The following is a 21,143-nucleotide window of genomic DNA, read 5'->3' as shown; positions in this document are numbered from 1 at the left end:
GATGCAACTCAGTATTCTTTTTCCTCCAAACACGACAAGTTGTGTTTCTACCAAACAGTTCCAGTTTGGTTTCATCAGACCATAGGACATTCTCCCAAAACTCCTCTGGATCATCCAAATGCTCTCTAGCAAACTTCAGACGGGCCCGAACATGTACAGGCTTAAGCAGTGGGACACGTCTGGCACTGCAGGATCTGAGTCCATGGTGGCGTAGTGTGTTACTTATGGTAGGCCTTGTTACATTGGTCCCAGCTCTCTGCAGTTCATTCACTAGGTCCCCCCGCGTGGTTCTGGGATTTTTGCTCACCGTTCTTGTGATCATTCTGACCCCACGGGGTGGAATTTTGCGTGGAGCACCAGATCGAGGGAGATTATCAGTGGTCTTGTATGTCTTCCATTTTCTAATTATTGCTCCCACAGTTGATTTCTTCACTCCAAGCTGGTTGGCTATTGCAGATTCAGTCTTCCCAGCCTGGTGCAGGGCTACAATTTTGTTTCTGGTGTCCTTTGACAGCTCTTTGGTCTTCACCATAGTGGAGTTTGGAGTCAGACTGTTTGAGGGTGTGCACAGGTGTCTTTTTATACTGATAACAAGTTTAAACAGGTGCCATTACTACAGGTAATGAGTGGAGGAAAGAGGAGACTCTTAAAGAAGAAGTTACAGGTCTGTGAGAGCCAGAAATCTTGATTGCTTGTTTCTGACCAAATACTTATTTTCCACCATAATATGCAAATAAAATGAAAAAAAAACAGACAATGTGATTTTCTGGATTTTTTTTTCTCAGTTTGTCTCCCATAGTTGAGGTCTACCTATGATGTAAATTACAGACGCCTCTCATCTTTTTAAGTGGTGGAACTTGCACTATTGCTGACTGACTAAATACTTTTTTGCCCCACTGTATATATATATATATACAGTTGTGGCCAAAAGTATTGACACCCCTGCAATTCTGTCAGATAATATGCAGTTTCTTCCTGAAAATGATTGCAAACACAAATTCTTTGTTATTATTATCTTCATTTAATTTGTCTTAAATGAAAAAGCACAAAAAGAATTGTCCTAAAGCCAAATTGGATATAATTCCACATCAAACATAAAAAAAGAGGGTGGACAAAAGTATTGGCACTGTTCGAAAAATCATGTGATGCTTCTCTAATTTGTGTAATTAACAGCACCTGTAACTTACCTGTGGCACCTAACAGGTGTTGGCAATAACTAAATCACACTGGCAGCCAGTTGACATGGATTAAAGTTGACTCAACCTCTGTCCTGTGTCCTTGTGTGTACCACATTGAGCATGGAGAAAAGAAAGAAGACCAAAGAACTGTCTGAGGACTTGAGAAACCAAATTGTGAGGAAGCATGAGCAATTTCAAGACTACAAGTCCATCTCCAAAGACTTGAATGTTCCTGTGTCTACCGTGCGCGGTGTCATCAAGAAGTTTAAAGCCCATGGCACTGTGGCTAACCTCCCTAGATGTGGACGGAAAAGAAAAATTTACAAGAAATTTCAACGCAAGATTGTGCGGATGTTGGATAAAGAACCTCGACTAACATCCAAACAAGTTCAAGCTGCCCTGCAGTCCGAGGATACAACAGTGTCAACCCGTACTATCCGTCGGCGTCTGAATGAAAAGGGACTGTATGGTAGGAGACCCAGGAAGACCCCACTTCTTACCCCGAGACCAAAAAAAGCCAGGCTGGAGTTTGCTAAAACTTACCTGAAAAAGCCTAAAACATTTTGGAAGAATGTTCTCTGGTCAGATGAGACAAAAGTAGAGCTTTTTGGGCAAAGGCATCAACATAGAGTTTACAGGAGAAAAAAAGAGGCATTCAAAGAAAAGAAAACGGTCCCTACAGTCAAACATGGTGGAGATTCCCTGATGTTTTGGGGTTGCTTTGCTGCCTCTGGCACTGGACTGCGTGACCGTGTGCATGGCATTATGAAGTCAGAAGACTACCAACAAATTTTGCAGCATAATATAGGGCCCAGTGTGAGAAAGCTGGGTCTCCCTCAGAGGTCATGGGTCTTCCAGCAGGACAATGACCCAAAACACACTTCAAAAAGCACTAGAAAATGGTTTGAGAGAAAGCACTGGAGACTTCTAAGGTGGCCAGCAATGAGTCCAGACCTGAATCTCATAGAACACCTGTGGAGAGATCTAAAAATGGCAGTTTGGAGAAGGCACCCTTCAAATATCAGGGACCTGGAGCAGTTTGCCAAAGAAGAATGGTCTAAAATTCCAGCAGAGCATTGTAAGGAGCTCATTGATGGTTACAGGAAGCGGTTGGTCGCAGTTATTTTGGCTAAAGGTTGTGCAACCAAGTGTTAGGCTGAGGGTGCCAATACTTTTGTCTGGCCCATTTTTGAAGTTTTGTGTGAAATGATCAATGTTTTGCTTTTTGCTTCATTCTATTTTGTGTTTTTTCATTTAAGACAAATTAAATGAAGATAATAATACCAAAGAATTTGTGTTTGCAATCATTTTCAGGAAGAAACTGAGTATTATCTGACAGAATTGCAGGGGTGTCAATACTTTTGGCCACAACTGTATATATATATATATATAAAACGTCTTAGTGAAGATGAGGGTGGCCTTACAATGGGGGTTCCGTATGCTGGAACTATGGAACTTCTGATTTTGTGAACCTTGACCCCACGGCGGATCATTGGTAGGCTGACCATACATCTCAGTGTTTAGTATTTTTGGGGGCGGACAGTAATTTGGCTGACAGTCCTTTTCATCCCAAGTCTAGGAAGATGTGATTGGAATTTGTAGATAGGGTTGCAGATATACCAATATGTACCACGATATATCTCTTTCCTGTACATAGGGCTGCAGAGTTCTCCTGATGATCTCTTTCATGGCGACATCACTTTTATCCAATTACTGACAAATGTTGCTGGCTACAAATAAGAGGTCAGCTCCGCAGGGAAAGGTCAATGTGTCGGTTACAAGTATATTATTTCGGTTACATTGGACATGCTATTGTCTTGTGTTACGTCTTTGTTCTTTTACAAACCGTGGGACTTTTCCAGGACTTGATGGATTAGCAAGATTTGTGTTGCAGCTGTTCTATAGAGGGGACAAGACTGGAGAAGATCGGTCTATAATTTGGAACATGTTTATAAAAAAACAAATGTGTGATCCACAGAGACCTGTTGGACTACAATGCTCGTTATGGTAAATTTAATTGTATGCAACCTAAAGGTCATCAGATCCCAAAAATCCTTCACCACGGCACCCTCTGAACCAATCAGAAGTAAGGAACGTTTCTAAAAGGAATACACGTGACTTAGCCAATGGCTGTGAGTGATCAAGCTCCGGGATGGGATATAAAAGGGAAGGTGATTAAAGAGTAAAGGGAACAAATTGACCTTAAGGCCCAAAAGCTGAGGTGTAGAATATGCAGGGGCCGGAAGGCCACACTAACTAATGGCTGTATTTGAGTACTGTATGATGGTATTATTTCAGCACTGTTTGGCGGTATTATTTCAGCACTGTATGGCGGTATTATTTGATCATTATTTGGACATTGTATGGTTGTATTATTTAAACACTGTATGGATTTATTTTCTCATCACTATATTCTTGCTAATTTGGTCACTGTGTGATGGTATTATTTGAGCACTGTGCTGTTGTATTACGGTATTTTGCCACTATGTGATGGTATTTGAGCTCTGTGCAGTGGTAGTACCTTGTTACTATGTGATGGTATTTGAGCACTGTGCTGTCATATTATTTTGCCACTATATGATATTATTTGAGCACTGTACTGTTGTATTATTTTGCCACTATAGGATGGTATTTGTGAACTGTGTGGGGGTATTATTTAAGCACTGTATAGTTTCCTTATTTCAGAACTATAGGATATTATTTTATTCAAGAATCATGTGACTTATTTTAGCACGCTGTGGGAACATTATTTGAGCTTGCTATGGTGATAATATTTTTAAACTACAAATTGTATGATAATTTTAAAAAGGCATTTTCATGATTGAATATTTAGAGAATACATTCTTTAAATCTCTTTTGGTGCATAAAAATCTCTCAAAATTTGATCTTTCCATAATTTTTATAACACACTTTGGAGGATAGTCCTAACTTTCAGACCTAAATTGGGGAAGAGGGGGAGGGGATGTAACAAGGTGAAGGTTTATGGAAATGTAGGTATAATTGAGTGGATAATTTGGACACATTGAGTGGGAAATTGAATACATTTTTCACTTTCAGACCTGCTGTGCCCAGCTGAAATCTCTGGAACAACCCAGCAGTAAGTGTTTAGTTTTCCTGCAGCGCCACCATAGGATAAGCAAAGAATTACACAGTTCCCCCAGAAATCAATGGTTTGTAGAAAATACCTTACATATTAATGGCTAAACTTGTATATTTTTTCTCATGTTCCAAAATGCAACAGCCTTCTGATCTTTCAGAAATAAGAGACCAAGGGACCAGACCTGGATTCTCTAACTTGCTCCAGGAAATGAAGTATTCAGTGCATCACTTGATCTGACAGCATGTGGTGTAGGTTTGGAATTCCTTGGCACAAAACTCAAGCTCCATTTTGAATGATTGGAATCCAGGAACAGTCATAATTACTAACAGGTGACATTAGGCATGACATTGCGTAAGAAGGAAGAGGACAATCAGCTGCGAAACGGGAGAATCCAGATGATACGGAACAGGCCAAGGAAAGTCGGCAGAAAATGGGGCCTTAAAAGTTAGTTTCAAAGGAACATTTGGCACACTGACTACTCATCGGTGAGTTTGTATAAACATCTGTCATGTGCTGGTATAAAATCCTGCAGCTGGACTGGTCCAGATCCATGGAAAGAAGACAAGTGGCCAGTTTGGTTGTGCGACATCATGATTGCAGTAATGAATGTGGTGGCACAAACACAAAGTGACATTCAGGCCATGTTCACACATATTTTTCCTTGCTTAGCATGGTTTGGGAGACCCCACCCCTCTCTTGTGTCACATGCACATAAATGAGCTGTCTTGCACCACGAGCCCATACTAGGAGGCGCCTGTCTGTATCCTGTTCATTTAGACACTGTTCACATGTTAAGGTTTTAAATACATTAGATAGGGACTGCTCCGTGAATGGTTACCGTGACGTGGTGGAGCAGCTTGGTATACACTTTTTGCAAAAAACGTATCGACTAAATACCCTGTATTTGTTATCCAGCACTTGCTGATTACTGTCATATTTTTTACTGCAGAGTATTTTTGCAAATTTGTCATTTTGTGGTTTCTTGTTGTGTTTCATGTTCACACATAGCATAAGTGCTGCGTTTCTCCTTTTGCAATTTTTTTCTTTGGGAGCTGGGATGAAAGTCTGCAGTCTTCTGGATCCTGTTAGGATTCTCCGATGTTGCAATTTGCTTAGTCACATGTCGACTAGACATGCTCTGACTAATTTAAAGGGAATCTGCCACCTCATTTTTGGCCTATAAGATGCAGCCACCGCCATCAGGGGCTTATCTACAGCATTCTGTAATGCTGTAGATAAGCCCCTGATGGCGGTGGCCGCATCTTATAGGCCAAAAATGAGGTGGCAGATTCCCTTTAATTCACTTGTTTTGAGTGAGGCTTTCCACGACTAGTCAGAATGTGACTGGATGAATACATATCACTTCCCTGAGATCATGTGACTTTCCAGTCTTGCCGCCAACACCGGAGAATCCTGACAGTATGCAGCCTGGATTCAGAAGTCTGCAATCACATTGAGAGACTACAGACCTTCATTCAAACCCGGGACAACCCCACTAAGAGTTCAAGAAAAGTGCAATGTGATTCATGAAACTTTATTCTCATTTAAAAAATGTCAATGAGATGTGTTTTTGGTGCGTTTTTTCCCCCTACAGGCTATTATGGGGAATCTTAAAATAATGCACATAAAAAATGCAATTGTGTTTAAGTCCTATTATTTCTGTACTAACAAAAACACAAAAAAAAGTGGAAAAAAAAGCAGAAAAAAAAACATGCAACAAAATTGCAACAATCGGAGCAGATTGCTATTGCACGTTTTGGCACAGACACCTGGAAACAAATGCAGAACAAGTCCTCCTGCAACAGATGCAATTTCCAACTGTAAATACAAAAAATTTGGGAATTTTGCAAGTAATATTTACTACTTCAATGTACAATATGTTGATGGTAACTGCGACTTTTTTGTGGCATGCTTGCAATTTATTTTTTGTGTTTTGAAACCTCTAAAACGACTGCAGCCTACAGCATTAGCATGTATGGCCCTAATCTAAAAGGTCATGAACCTAATGGGAGATGTCTACGTCTGAATGCAGGGAGCTCCCCCTAGTGGTGGAAGCAGAAAGCTGAAACTTTATTGTTTCTTATGATGGCAATTCAAGAATAGATAGAAAAATATTGCGATTATTATTTTTTTTATGGTGGCTTTGTCCTCCCCTAATTCTTTAGACCTTAAGCCAATGATTGAATTCGAGTCTATGTTTAACATGGAGGATGCCTGAGCGGACAGTTAAAAGACATCTTCATTCTTTCTTTTTTACGTTTTCTAATTTCTCTCTTATGTTTAACCTTTTTCCCTTTTTTCGCCAAAGCTAAACTAGACCCAATGTTATCATTTCTCCCTCTGCACCCCCTATACCTATCCCCCAGGTGTGGAAGTGATAACTATACAATGGACAGAAAAGCGCAGGTTTATTGCAGGTTGAACTTTGTTTTCTTCAAAAAAAAAATAATTAAAAAAAATCTGATCCCAGTCCTCACACGTGTTCTGCCGTGGAATTTATGTACATATGCGTCTGGATCCAGATTTCCCATTATGCAAAGCAATGCATATGTTGAGGAAAAGCAGGGTAATGCTTCGCCTGGCTGCCATCTGTCTTCACATAAGCCTAACCATAAACACATTTTTACTGAATTGCATAAGTAAATTTTGGGTGGGTTTGGTATAAAAAAAAAAAAAAGGAAAGTTTGTCTGACTGTCACAGCGGGGGCTTCAGACGCGTCTTGCATATTCCGTCTCCGAGTTGCTTTTTCAGCACTTTTACATTTGGCAGAAGTAGTCATTTTATCTCACCGTGCCCTAGAGTATATGGCGTTATTTCCAGGTTGTCCTAAAGTTTCCCATACATTTATAGGGGTTGTCCTCCGCTGCACGAACTCTTCTTAACAGCTAAACTGTGCCTCATCCAATAAAAAAAATCTTCATTCTTATCTCGCAGAATGACGTCATTTTCCTGTTCTGCAATCAATTGTCACGTGACGGCTGCAGCCAATCAATGCATACTGATCGGCTGCAGCCTTGACGGAATCCTGAAACACTGCAGCCGAGTAGCTGCATGGATCACATGACATAATGTAACGTGACCACCGGGGGAGACACTCCTTGAGGTAGGCATGAAGATGATTTTTTGATACTTTGTGCAGTAGTGAAGAACCCCTTTAAGATAGCTGATCGCCCACAGCCAATTCTCTCACTCCGCCTCCCAATACATATGCATGCTCAGCCAAATTGAGCATGCATATGTATTGGGGGAAAGTTTTCTCAGGTGATAGAACAAGGCTAACACGCCCCATCCTTTTTTTTTTCGATATCTGCTGTTGGAGAAGTCGGCCACAGAGGCAACAGATGGTCGATTGGTCATGCCAAAAGTGACATTATTGCGTATTGTCACCTTAAGACTTATGGGATAGCAGGGACTGAATGGGAGGGCAACCCAACTTTTCAGAAAATAAATAGACTCTGTCCAAGTCACAGGTGCAAGTGGAAAGGGGGGTGATTGGCAAATTTTAGGTCTGGCCAGTGTGAGAGTGGGTAAGTTAACCCACCATTGAGAAGAGGAACGGTTCATTTATTCATACATATATACATTTCCAGGAGGAGCAATAGAGGAATGGGATTTATTAAAAAAATGAATAAATAAAAATAAATAATAATAACAACAACAATATCATTTTACAGGCTAGAAACCCACACAGACCTAATGAGAATTTGCTACAATTGGTTCCAGCCTGGACAACCCCCCCTTTATGAGCTGTAGACACCAGCTTCAAATCTCTCTCCTGCGCTGATACTTTGCTACAATGTATCAGTTTAGCTAATAGAAATAAGTCTGGGGTTAATAGAGGTATGTCTACACTGCATACAACCATAAGATCATTTTCAGCTGTGCTTTGTATTAAATCAGTACCGCTGTCCGCACCTAAACAAGGATGGTTATATTCATTGACAGCAAGCAGAAATCTTGCAAATGCTTAGGAATTGAAAACCTAAAGTAAAAAACATGTAATAGGTTAAAAAAACAACGACAGACTAAACCGGGTCCCAAAGTCTTTGTAACTGCGGGAGATTAGCAGACGTAAATTTTGTAAACAAGTCACGTTGGTAATAAGACATCTGACATTCTTCCCCAGGGGGGCTGCGCACATACCCGGGGCGACCCTATAAGTGACTGGTATTATATGTAATCCTCCACTTGTCATGTATAGAAGTTTGACATTGACCGGTCAATAATCCCCAATCATCTTGTCAGTGAACGGCGCGGATGCGATGTGCGCCGCTCCGGCTGCACAGTAGCCGAGGAACGTTACTAAAAGGACTTTATAGGGCGATAATATGGCTTCTGCACCTTACAGGAAATTTCACAGCTCCAGGAACAGGAAGTTCCAATTCACATTCCGGATTAAAATTCCTACGCACGGCTCTGGGATTATGGGCGGACGCGATCAAAGGCGATTTAATGCGTTATGTTAATCTGTGCATTTTATACAATGAGGCGATTTATGCAAACAATATAAAGCTAAATCCTATTTATTCATGATTGCGAGGCCCCATTGAGCTTTTCGGGACGGGATTTATTCCCTTTCATTTTAGTCGGGTCACAAACTATATCGCCCGCCCCCTAGGAAATGTCACCAACTTTTCCTTGGGTCCTAAAATGCAGTTTTAAAGTGAGACTGGATAGGTTACTGTAGAAGTGAGCAGATTTTGGTGTTTTTTTGGAGTCTGGGAAACAGTGACAATAATATATGTTAAAAAAAAACCCCAGAAATGGTGGCTTTATTGGCTGTCAGTCATATATCTAAGACAGGGCTCCATTTTACAGGACCAAGCTCAGAGCTTTGACCGCTCAGTTAATAAAATTGCTGAACATGCTTGCATGGCTTTTTCAGATCCCCCTTAGAAGTGATTAAAGGGAGACCTGAATCTCTTCACTCTGGTGGGCACAAGACAGGGACCCAAATTCGTTGTGGCTCCCATCAGTGAAATATTTATGGCATATCCTGTGGATTTGCCATAAATGTCCAAGATTAGAATCCCACTATTGATAGAAAGTCCTCACTGCAGGTGTTTCATTTCCCTACAGCACCCCCACAGGGGAAAAGAAGTATTACACAGCTCATATTGAAATCAAGGATCTGTCCATGTAAAGCTTGGATGTGTTGAGCTTCCCAGACTCTTTATAAGCTCTGGCTATAGGATGAAGAAGGTAAAATGATCTAAAGATTCATTCATATGAGCCTATAATTGGCAATTAGAGATTTCCGACCCTTGTAAACATGACAGCTCGTTTGTGCCATAATCTGGTGATATTTTGGGTCTCTAAAAATGCCCGTTTACAAATATGTAGGATATAATACAAAGGCTACGAGCCACAATTGGATGAGGTGATATTACAGCCCAGCAGCTTTCATAGCAGATTACCATAGCAACAGAGGCCTAGTGACAAAACTAAAGCCTGTCATGGACGGCTCTATTTTATGTCAATGAGAGCACACACTGGAAACACAAATCTTCTACGAGAACATATAATTTATAATGATTCTTTATAATGACATCCCATATTTCGTACATGAGATGACAGAAATCCTCCATAGAGACCAGCTGCTGTCAGTGTCATGGGAAGGACTGAGAAAAACTTCTATCAAACTGGGCTCCTGCTATTTATATCATCCGCACAAACATGGCAGTCACTTAACAGGTGTTCTCTGCAAACATGAAGCTGCAGACGACATAACTGGCTCCCTGGCTAACCTGTGTCTTCATCATAGTCAACTGGTCCCCTGATAATAGCATCATACACCATAGAAAAAAAATCAGAGAAAAGAGAGTCTGTTACTGAGATTAAGCCCTCAGTAGTGGTGCGGTGTAATATAGTGCAAAATCCAGTCATAAAGACGTCCATATCTGTTGTAGACACATGGCAACATAGGACCCAACAAACTTAAATACACTATAATAAATAATTGAGACATCCAGACATATGTGGAGAAAAGTGGCCATGCAAACTTTATTAAGGGTTACTGAAATCCATGGGAAAAACCAAAATCCACCAAATAAATAATTCTTTAATAAATAATTCCATAAATAATTCCTTTATTAATCCGATAACCAAAATTCGCTCATTGAAAAGAGCAATCGTACCCAACTCTATTAAAGTTTTCATGACGGAAAAAGAGAGAAATACATAAAATTGGGGAGGGCGGGCGGGCATCTTCTTAACTTCAAAGTTGAAAAGTGATGAAATCACCTCAGGTTCCAGTAGATATAGTCCTTTACTCCCGCCGAAAAGGCAGACCAATCAAAGCCCGTTACAGGGTCAATTCACACAACTCGATTTCTTATTGGTTAATAACCTGCCAATTAATAAAACAATTCCTCAGAACCTGAAAGAAGAAACTTAGAGACAGCATTAACCCTTAAACTACCCAACCCAAATAAAAACAGGTCCATGTTGCCATGTAACCATCGGACAAGGGTCCACTGCTTTGACATGAAAGAGAAGATCGGATTGATCAAGTGTGAGAAATGAAAGACAGGGCAGGTCCTTCAGAGAAAGACAAGTTATGTGCAAAATGAAGGACAGGGCAGGTCCTCCAGAGCGTGAAAGTTGCCTGAGTAATGAAGGACAGGGCAGGTCCTCCAGAGCGTGAAAGTTGCCTGAGTAATGAAGGACAGTGCAGGTTCTCCAAAGCAAGAAAGTTACTGGAATAATGAAGGACAGGGCAGGTTCTCCAAAGCAAGAAAGTTGCTGGAATAATGAAGGACAGGGCAGGTCCTCCAGAGCAAGAAAGTTGCTGGAATAATGAAGGACAGGGCAGGTCCTCCAGAGCAAGAAAGTTGCTGGAATAATGAAGGACAGGGCAGGTCCTCCAGAGCAAGAAAGTTGCTGGAATAATGAAGGACAGGGCAGGTCCTCCAGAGCAAGAAAGTTGCTGGAATAATGAAGGACAGGGCAGGTCCTCCAGAGCAAGAAAGTTGCTGGAGTAATGAAGGACAGGGCAGGTTCTCTGAGCAACACAGCCTGTCTGAGTAATGAAGGACAGTTCAGGTCCTCCAAAGTGAGTCAAATAGTGCAAGTTATGAAGGATATGGCAGATCCTCCAGAAGGAGACAAGTAGTGTGAGTTATGAAGGACATGGCAGGTCCTCCAGAGCGAGACAAATTGTGCAAATTATGAAGAGCAAGGCATCTCCTCCAGAGTTAGACAAATTGAAGTTATGAAGGACAGGGCAAGACGTCCAGTCCGAGAAAGTTGCCTAAATAACAAAGGACAGGTCGGGTCTTTCAGAGAGACAAGCTATGTGGAAAATGAAGGACAGGGTAGGCCCTGCAGAGCGTGAAAGTTGCCTAAGTAATGAAGGCCAGTGCAGGTCCTCCAAAGCACGACAAGTAGCACAATTATGAAAGATATGACAGGTCCTCCAGAGTGAGACAAGTTGTGTGAGTTATGAAGGACAACGCATGGTCTCCAGAGTGAGACAAAATGAAGTTATGAAGGACAGGGCAAGATGTCCAGAGCGAGAAAGTTGTCTGAATAATGAAGGATATTGCAGGTCCTCCAGATCGAGAACGATGTCTGAGCAATAAAGGGCAAGGCAGGTTCTCATGAGTGACACAGGTTGTTTGAGTAATGAAGGGCAGGGCAGGTCCACCAGAGCAAGATGTATTGATGTGAATGGAAAGTGTAATGCTTCATTTCTCCTGTGGTGTCACTGCAGGGAAACTGAACACTTACTACCAGGTTTTCAATACAAATGATCATTGGGGCCCCCAAATGGAGACACTGTATGATCAACTAAGGAGGGAATCTCTCAATTGAGACAACCCCTTTAAAGCATTCTCTTAACATAAAACATTATATATAGAATTACTCAAAAGAAGACGAATAGCCACATGACTCAGATCACTGATATAAATGAAACATGAAGAACGCCTTCTCGGTGTTGGTCTCAGGAGGCAGATCCAAACTTGATATCTTCATGGAGACAAATAACTCAATCTTGGATTGTCGCTGTCATGTCTCTACAGATATCTTCATGGTGGTAATCGAGACAAAATACTGTAAATTACTACAAAAGACTGACTTTGCACAATGGCCTGGAGGAGGCATTTTACGAAAACCAACCCCGCTAAATATCTTAATAGTACAGTGAAAAAAAATCCATCAGTCGTCAAACATCGATAAGTTGGAAAACTTTGCCCTAGGTGATGGAGGATCAAGGAGGACTTGTAAAGCATGAGCTTTTGGTGTACAGTTCTTTATGTCATAGGTGTCCTCATGATCATTACATTATAACCTGGGATTATGCTGTCAGGGGGCTTCTACTGTAAAAGATAAGATATGATGTTAGTAATGGCCTTGTCTATACTGAAGGGGGTAAGGGAAAGTCTCTGTCACTCCCTAAGGAAAGGATGGGATAAGCCACTCCTAATTTCTAGAGAATGCCGCTAAGGAATGCCAGTGACATGCCTGGCCTCCAGATTTTGTTATTGCAAATGTAAAGTTAAAAATGGACCTGTCATGACTGAGTTGAGTTTGCTGGGAAAGAGATTTTCTGCATTCTACTAAAATATGATTTTTTTTTTCAAGTTATACATTGTTATAATATTTTTTTTTACCTTTTATTTCTTTTTTTCTATTTTTTTTTAATGTAACTATTTTATGGTGGTAAACCTAATCCTAAATGTAGCTCCAACCCTGTCCCTAAACCTAGTTAGGGCTAGAAAAAGGGTATCAATACATAAAACGTATTATAATTACTAGTGGGTTTTGTTCAAGACACTTTTTTTTAATTTGGGATGAGAAGTGAAGCAAAAGAAATGAGAGAGAGCGCAGTGCAGTGCACATGATTCAATACTGTCTTGCTCAGCCTTTGTCATTGCCTGTTACGGACTGATCTGGGCTGGAGTAGTGGTATTGCAACCACTAAGGGCGACACTGGCACGCAGCATAGTCAGGGATAGCCATGGAGTCGGTACACAGGAGCAGCAATGCAGTTTAAGGAGCAGCACATAGCATAGTCAGGGATAACCAAGGAGTCGATACACGGAAGCAGCAGTATAATTGTAAAATGAAGGAGCAGGTGAAAGGAAGCTTTACTAGAGGCTGGTAGCTAAATAATCTCAGTGCAATGCCAAATTTAAATAGGGTGTTCAATCAGGATGAAGCCAATCAGGAACTCAGGGTGGAGCCAATCAGGAACTCAGGGTGGAGCCAATCAGGAACAACACAGGTACATGTATCTGGATTAGCGCGGAGCTGTCCAACGAGCTGAATAGCGCAGAGTGAAGAGCTGCCGCCTGGTACACAGGAGGTGCTGAGTTTGAGCCCTGACATTCCCTATGTACAGCGCAGCAATTGAGATGGCTTTGCAGCGCTATGCATATGCACTGAAAGAGAGAAACAAAAATCACTTCATTACGCTGAGACCTTTGTCATTTCAGTTGATGACTATGCAGAGGGCAGCAGTCGATGACAAATTCATCTTGACTGCTACGCTCTGCACAGAAATTGGCGGCAACTGCTAAGATGACAAAGTAGTCGCTTTCTGCTCTTTCTTGTTTTTTAACAATCCCTTTTTGTTAGAGAAACTCTAAAAATAAGTTGATTAATGGGTGCCGAGGGCTCAAATTATCAGTTTTAATCGATAGTAGAATCTAACAGTAAGTGTTCAGTTTCCCTTTAGCGCCACCACTGGTGAAAATAGTGTATTACTTAGTGCTATATTAAATCTGTAGGTTGTCTCGTTAATGCATGGCTATGCCGAATCCTCCAGAGAGAGAGACGCTCTTTGATGTTGTCTTTGGCCAGCATTATCCAGAATGTTCTTTCATGCTACATTTTATGCATTTGGATATTATATTAATGTGGCATTTTGTAATGTTATCCTCTGAAATTTGCAGGTGGAGCAGACTTTTTGCTAAATTCCTGGAATTGAAATGACATCTTCCCCTCGCTCCGGGGTAGGATTCCATCATTTTGCATTTGCTTTTGTGGCTGAGTCCTGAGAGACAGACATAGAAATGATGCCGAGATCCGCACCGCCACCACGACACCGAACAGTTGTCATTCTTTGTTTCAGTCGTTCGATATCTGACACTCGGCACAAATGTTAGAAATGATATCTCGTTTTGGTTACCTTTTGTAAAAAAATGTAAAAAAAATTATGAATATCTGGCAGAACACAACAGTTCATCGGCCAGAGGGAAAAAAACTCACTGCCAGATTCCAACTATGGTAAAGTCATATTCATTCTTCCAGATTAGAAAAATACAGATACTGTAACCTTCATCAGCCAGAAATAACAGGCGCAAGCTCGAGGCAATTACACGTAGAAAAGCCTAATGAACACGAAACGGAACGTCTCCGCTTCCTGCGCAACGGCTTTTCCGAGGGTCCAGACACCAAAACCAGCTCAGATCAGTGCAGGCTCTGATTATTCATTAGGACCAATGGCGCCCCCTTCAGTGGTGACCAGGTATGCACCCTACCTGACCGCGCCTGTAGCCATCGTACTGAACCATTTATTTCTTTTCTGTTCCCTCAACTAGAACAGACAAATAATACTGTTGTCTGTGTTTGGAAATGTCGGCCAAAATAAACACCGTGCCGACCTCGAGAAGCTGAAGATTGTTTCTCGTTCAAGGCTTCATCCTAATAAGAACCGTCTTGAGCAAACAGGATGTGAGCACCATCTTATAAATCCAAAAATTACATTTACTGTTTTCAGTAACGTAAAAAGTGAAGCCTAATTCTGACTGTTATCCTAATCACAATCCTAATCATAGCCATAATTCCAAACCTAACCATAATGCTCACCTTAATCCTTATCCTAAAACTAATCCTAGCCATAATCCTAATTACAAACCTAATCCTAAACCTAACCATAATCCTAATCATTATCCTAAACCTAACTATAATCCTAATCATTATCCTAAACCTAACCATACTGTAAACCTAGTCCTGAAGAACCATCTTGAGCAAACAGGATGTGAGCTCCAATTTGTAAATCCCAAAATTAAATTCACTGTAACCTAAAAGTGAAACCTATTAATCCTGACTGTAATTCTGATTTTAGTTGTAATCCTTATCAAAACTATAATACTAACCATATTCCTTATCCTAAAGTTAATCCTACACATAATCCGAATCTAAAACATTACTATAATCCTAATCATAATCCTAACCCTAACTATAATGCCAACTGCAAGACTAATCCTGATCCTAAACCTAATTGTAATATAGTCTTAAACATAACCATAATAATTACCCCAGTCCTAACAATAATCTTAAATATAATGCTAAATGTAACCATAATGCTAATCTTAACCTGAATCCTTATCCCAAAACTAATCCTAACTATAATCCTAATCATAATTTTAAAAACGTAACCATAATCCTGACCTACTCATATTCTAAAACATAACAATCTTAAATCCAAACCTAGCAGGAACAGTAATCTTAATCCTAAATCTAATCCTTATCCTAGACATTACTGTAATCCCAATTATGATCATAAATCTAACCTTAATCATCAACCTAAGCCTAACCATAATGCTAACTGTAATCCTAAACTTTATCCTAAACCTAATTCTAACCTAGTCTTTAACATAACCCTAATCCTAACTATAGTCATAACCATAATGCTAAACGTAACCTTAATCCTTATTTTAAATCTAACCATTACAATAATCTAATCCTATTCCAAAACCTTGCCTAATCGTAAATCCAATCCTAGTCCTATCAGTAATTTAAAATCCAATTCCAATCCTAAATCTAAAACTCATCCTAAGCATTACTATAATCCCAATTATAAACCTAGCCCTAAACCTAACCATAATGCCACTGTACACTTAATCCCTATCCCAAATCTAATGCTAACCTAGTCTTAAACATAAACATAATCCTAACCCCAATAATCCTAATAGCAACAACAATGCTAAACCTAACCTTAATCGTTATCTTAAAACTAACCTAATCCTAAATGTAACCATTCCCATAATCTAATCCTATTCCAAAACCTTACCTAATCCAAAACTAGTCCTAACGGTAATCTTAATCCTATATCCAGTCCCAATCCTAAATCTAATACCTATCCTAAACATTACTATAATTCTAATTATCATCCTAAACCTAACCATAATGCTAACTGTAAACCTAATCCTTAATCCTAAACCTAGTCTTAACCTAATCCTAATTTGAACCATAATGCTAATCCAAACCCAAATCCTTATTTTAAAACCAATCCTAAAAGATAACCAAAAAGGTGTAAAGGTTTCTTAGGAGAAAGATAATAGAGTCCATGGGAAGAATCTATGGAGCATCATGTCGCTCGATTATCTCCACCCGCTTGAAGTTGCAGTTTCCAAAGTTTGGGGAGCACAAAAGTAGGTGAATGTTTTGGCACAGACTAATTAGATGTTAGCTGTATTATTAGCCTTGCGGGATTCTTAGGTTCTAGGTCTATACAGGAATGTTCTTATTCACTTACAGAAAACATATATTTTAATAAAGGAGATTAATTGAAACTAAAAAGCTTTTTTAGAAAGTTTGGAAAACTTTTCTTTACATATGTAGCTCACCCTATGAATGTGCTGTCTGTGTGTCACGATTGGGAAAAATACCACCGTACTATGACAGTATTCTGAGCAGCAATCTGGAATCTGGCAGGATTTACATAGGATTTACATAGGACTTCGCATAGGAAGACGGAGCTCTCAGGGCTACGGATACAGCAAAGATCTCAATTTCCTACCACATGACAGGATAGTCCATCTGTTTCCAGGGATCACAACAACTTCATGAGATGTTAAGTGTCCTAAGTTCTTAAAGGAACAGTCCATGCAGAGTGAGGGGGAGGGGCATGACACAGGAAGTCAACTTTTATGCTTTATGCTGGATCCACCCCCTGAACCTTGCACTTGACATAGCGCAAGTTTTGCAGAGTGATAACCAATATAGTCTTGGTGCTGATCCTTCTACTTATATGGGGGGCAGGCAGAACAATACAGATGGGCCATTTAGGAAACTGGAGAGGCAGAATGACAATTTCAGAGGGCGCTCTAGTGTCCCGTCATCCCTGCTTTCACACCTATGGTAGTATGGCCCAACGAAAGAACTCTACGTTGTGCTGTTCCTCTGATATTCCTCCTGGAAGTGAGGGTCGCAATGTCCACCTTTGGGGACAATTTTTTTTTTATGTATTTGGAGCCAAAAAACAATTTTTGCAATTGGGTTTCATGAAAAATTTTGCACCGTTCAACTTTTTACAGGCTCTTTGTTTCCCCGACACGTTTAACTTTGATGTGGTCTTTAGTCATAAATCAGCTGAGAGATCAGAAAGAGAGAGAGAAACAAAGAAAGTTACAAACTCTCACGTCAAACCCTTGGAACGAGTTCACTGACTGATTCTCTGTTAACTCATTCTGCAGCCGGCAATAGACAGCGTAACACAGAGGCTATGAAAAAGGCAAACTCTGCACATTTTTTTTAATGAGACCCAATTGTAAAAAATTATATTTAACCCCAAAATTCATGCATTTAAGTAAAAAAAAAAAGGATGTGTCTCATTTTTTACATTTTTTATGGTTATGTCTGAAATCCCAATATTAACTGAGTGGTGAAAAAAAAACCCTGTATTTTCAGGACTGTACCTTGTCTTTATAAATTTCTACATTCTACTGTTCCCCGGGGTCTTCCACTTTTATAAATATGCAGCATAGTCCAAAATGAAGCTGCCAGAGCAGCCAGCGGATCACATCTGGTCTTAATGAAATAGCAAATCTTGCATAATCTCTGCGCTGCACTTCCATCTTCTTCCCCTGTACCCCACAGGCTCTGAATGGGCCGTTTCAATCTTTAAAATTCTCTTTGTTAAAGATACAGTTTACAAAGTCGTCTAATTCATGTGAATTTGGTTTTGACCTGGATCGGTGAAACTATTTTGAAACTGGTCATATCACGGAGGCACGAGGTCCTACAGAGCCAAAGCCTCACACCAGGAGATCTACATTAGCATGGGGTGGGATAGTAGTATCTATTCAAACATTTTCTTAAAGGGGTTGTCCAGGCTTGTGATTCAAGTCTATGTGACTGCAGACTTGTGATTCTGCCCAATGTCAGGATTCGCCAGGGCATGTTGACTACAAGTATGCAATTTGCAAACTTCTGGCCACATTCCGACTAGACGTGCGCACATCTAGTCGGCATGTGACCGGGCTTGTTTTCTTTTTTGCGGGACAAGCTGTAGTTTTTTGGTATCATATTGTGGTCCATATGACTTTTTGATCTCTTTTTATTTCCTTTTTTTTTTTCTTTTTTTAGGCAAAGTGACAACAATAATTTCCATTTCCAAGTTTAAGGAATGGGATAAAAAATGAGACCCAAGACCTTTTATGTACGCCCCTTACATTTCTACTTTTTACGTTCTCAGGTCCCCTATGATTGAAGTATCCTAACGCATTTCACTTCCCGAAATCTCGCTCGTGGGCGTCTTCTTTCTCTACATCAAATGAATCCATACATCCAAATGTCAAAAAAAAAGCAAAGAGAGGTATGGAATAGTTTAACCCCTGGGTCACGTCGAGGCATTTTGAGAATCTAGAGAGCGTACACCTTCTGATTGGCCGCCCTTCCGATGATGTCACCCAATTCCAACAGTTTAACTAGGGCATCTGTGCCTCGTTATTCAGTAATTGCCATCCACTCAATACGTAGTAAATTGGCTCCCAGACTACTCCAACCTGGACGCTATCTATGTTTTTGTTTCTCCGGCATCTGGTAGTATTTTAGAGTTTGTTGTTTTTTTTTTGGTATACTATTTTTAGTTTATTTGTGACAACACTTAAAGGAAAAGTCCATGATGATGTAATAAGGCTACTCCTACATGAAAGATAATTTTTTGTTAAAAATTTTGAAAAGTACCCAGTAAATATAAGTCCATGAATTATTGTTTTCTTGGCCTTTTTTTTGAAAATCAATATGGCCACCATTACTACTTTCACTGCGCTGGTGACCTGTAAATGGGGCTGTCTACTACTAGGACAACCTCTTCTTGGTCAAAATCTTATACAAGTTTTTTGCACATTCAACTTTGATGTGGTCTGTGGTCATCAATCAACTGTCAAGAGCTCAGACAGGTAAAAGAGATACAAACTCTTAGAATGTCAGGATGAGCTCTCTAACCGATACAGAGTTTCCTCCTTCTGCAGCCAGGAATAGACAGTGCAACACAGAAGCCTTAAAAGGCAAACGGTGCACAATTTTTAATAATACCCAATTACAAAAATAGTTCTTAACCCAAATAAAAGGGTTTTCCACATATGAAGAATTTTTTTTAACAATATAATTTGGCTGCCTGGTCCTGGTCCTGCCCATCTTGGGACTAAAAACAACATGGCCGGCTGATATAGGTTACCCGGCACGGAGCTAAACGATAAAATTATTTTGTAACGGACCACTAAGCTTTGGTCAAAAGTGTTTAATAGGAGTCATGGGGGCTCCTCCAATAAGGGGTTAACCCACTGCTTTATACACAAAAACATACCAAAGTCATGACCGAAAGACGTGAATGTTATTGAAAAAGTGTGTGTGTGGGTATATGTATGTGACTGCTGCCGTAATCTCTTCTTAAAGATTTATGGTGTGATACATCTGACATCTGTTCCAGATTAGTCCGTTCAGTTAGCTGCTTATGTGAAAAATATATTTATTTAAAAAAGTTAAAAAAAAAACAAAAAAAGCCTGTGTTCCTTTCAAGATTACCATGTACATGACAGGAGAATTAGCTGCAGCTTAGACAGAGGGTAGAACAACAATTACACCCCACTCCCAAAATATCAATGTCTGGAGAGCCTAAAAAGGTCCTTACATGGCACTGCCAAGAGCACAGACCAAAAAGATGGGTGCACACTGCGCCTAGGGGGTCTGAATTATCAACCTGCAAACCCTCAATGGGCATTTGGTGACCACAAGTGATTAGGGTAAAATATAAATTTATGACGACCTTTGACACTCTCAGTGCTGGACTGAATGTGTCGCATGGATTTATGTCTTTTTACATCAATTAAGGAATTTGCTTTCAAGACCTGGTGGGGGCATCACAACACATTAGGAGACCCCAATTAGAGGACTATAAAACATCTGGACTCCTTATCTATGTACTGGTCCAATATTTATGTTTCTCCCTCTCCCATATTGATAGTTCTGCTTCACGTCACTTGTCTTATCTATTGCATTTTTTCTGTGCTGTATTGTGAATAAATATGTGACTCTTCAGATTTTGTATTAGTCTATGCCTGAAGAAGAGACCTGAGTAGTCTCGAAAGCTTGCAATGTGTTACCATCTTTTCAGGTAGCCATTAAAAGGTATCAACCACTGAGGACTCTCAATCCTGAATATTTTTCTAGGGTAAAATAGTCATTTTAATAATAATTTTGGAGAAAAATAAATAGGCAGTGCATGGTGCAAAAGTGGACCAAAGGTACTAGATTAGATCTATATCAGATGGATGGATGATATGACCGTGGTCCTCTTACAAGTAGGTTGGCATTGCCAATATTTACCAAGCTACGACTTGCCGACTTTTGGACACATCATACGAAGAGAGCAATCGCTGAATAATAGAAGGAACAAGGTGAAGAGGAGGACCGGCAACCCAATGGCTTGATTCTATGAAGAAAGTGGTTGAGAAGACCCTGGTGGACCTATCTAGGCTTCCACAAGATCGATCTTCCTACAGAGCATTCATCCATCAAGTCGCTATGGCTTGAGAATTGAGCCAAAGGCCATTGAAAAAAAGAAACCTAACATACGCAGAGGATGTCCACTTTCTAATCAAGTCACTAAACTTACATAAATTGGTGAACA

General features: G+C 40.2%; 1 protein-coding gene and 1 long non-coding RNA gene across 3 annotated transcripts in view; one reads left to right on the top strand and one right to left on the bottom strand.

Annotated features, from left to right (window-relative positions):
- LOC141084775 (uncharacterized) overlaps nt 1-4,984 on the top strand; it is a 63,688-nt gene extending 58,704 nt beyond the window's left edge. The window contains exon 2 of the long non-coding RNA XR_012231106.1: nt 4,236-4,984. This is a non-coding gene — a long non-coding RNA (uncharacterized lncRNA). The remainder of the gene's footprint in view (nt 1-4,235) is intronic.
- Nucleotides 1-21,143, bottom strand: part of PDZRN3 (PDZ domain containing ring finger 3) — a 244,774-nt gene that overhangs the window by 169,918 nt on the left and 53,713 nt on the right. The window lies entirely within an intron of this gene.

Source organism: Dendrobates tinctorius, unplaced genomic scaffold (genome assembly GCF_039654945.1).
Source record: "Dendrobates tinctorius isolate UK_male_01 unplaced genomic scaffold, ASM3965494v1 ptg000027l, whole genome shotgun sequence".
Taxonomy (NCBI): domain Eukaryota; kingdom Metazoa; phylum Chordata; class Amphibia; order Anura; family Dendrobatidae; genus Dendrobates; species Dendrobates tinctorius.
The sequence above is the reverse complement of the archived record's forward strand: the minus strand, read 5'-3'. Positions and strand labels throughout refer to the sequence as shown.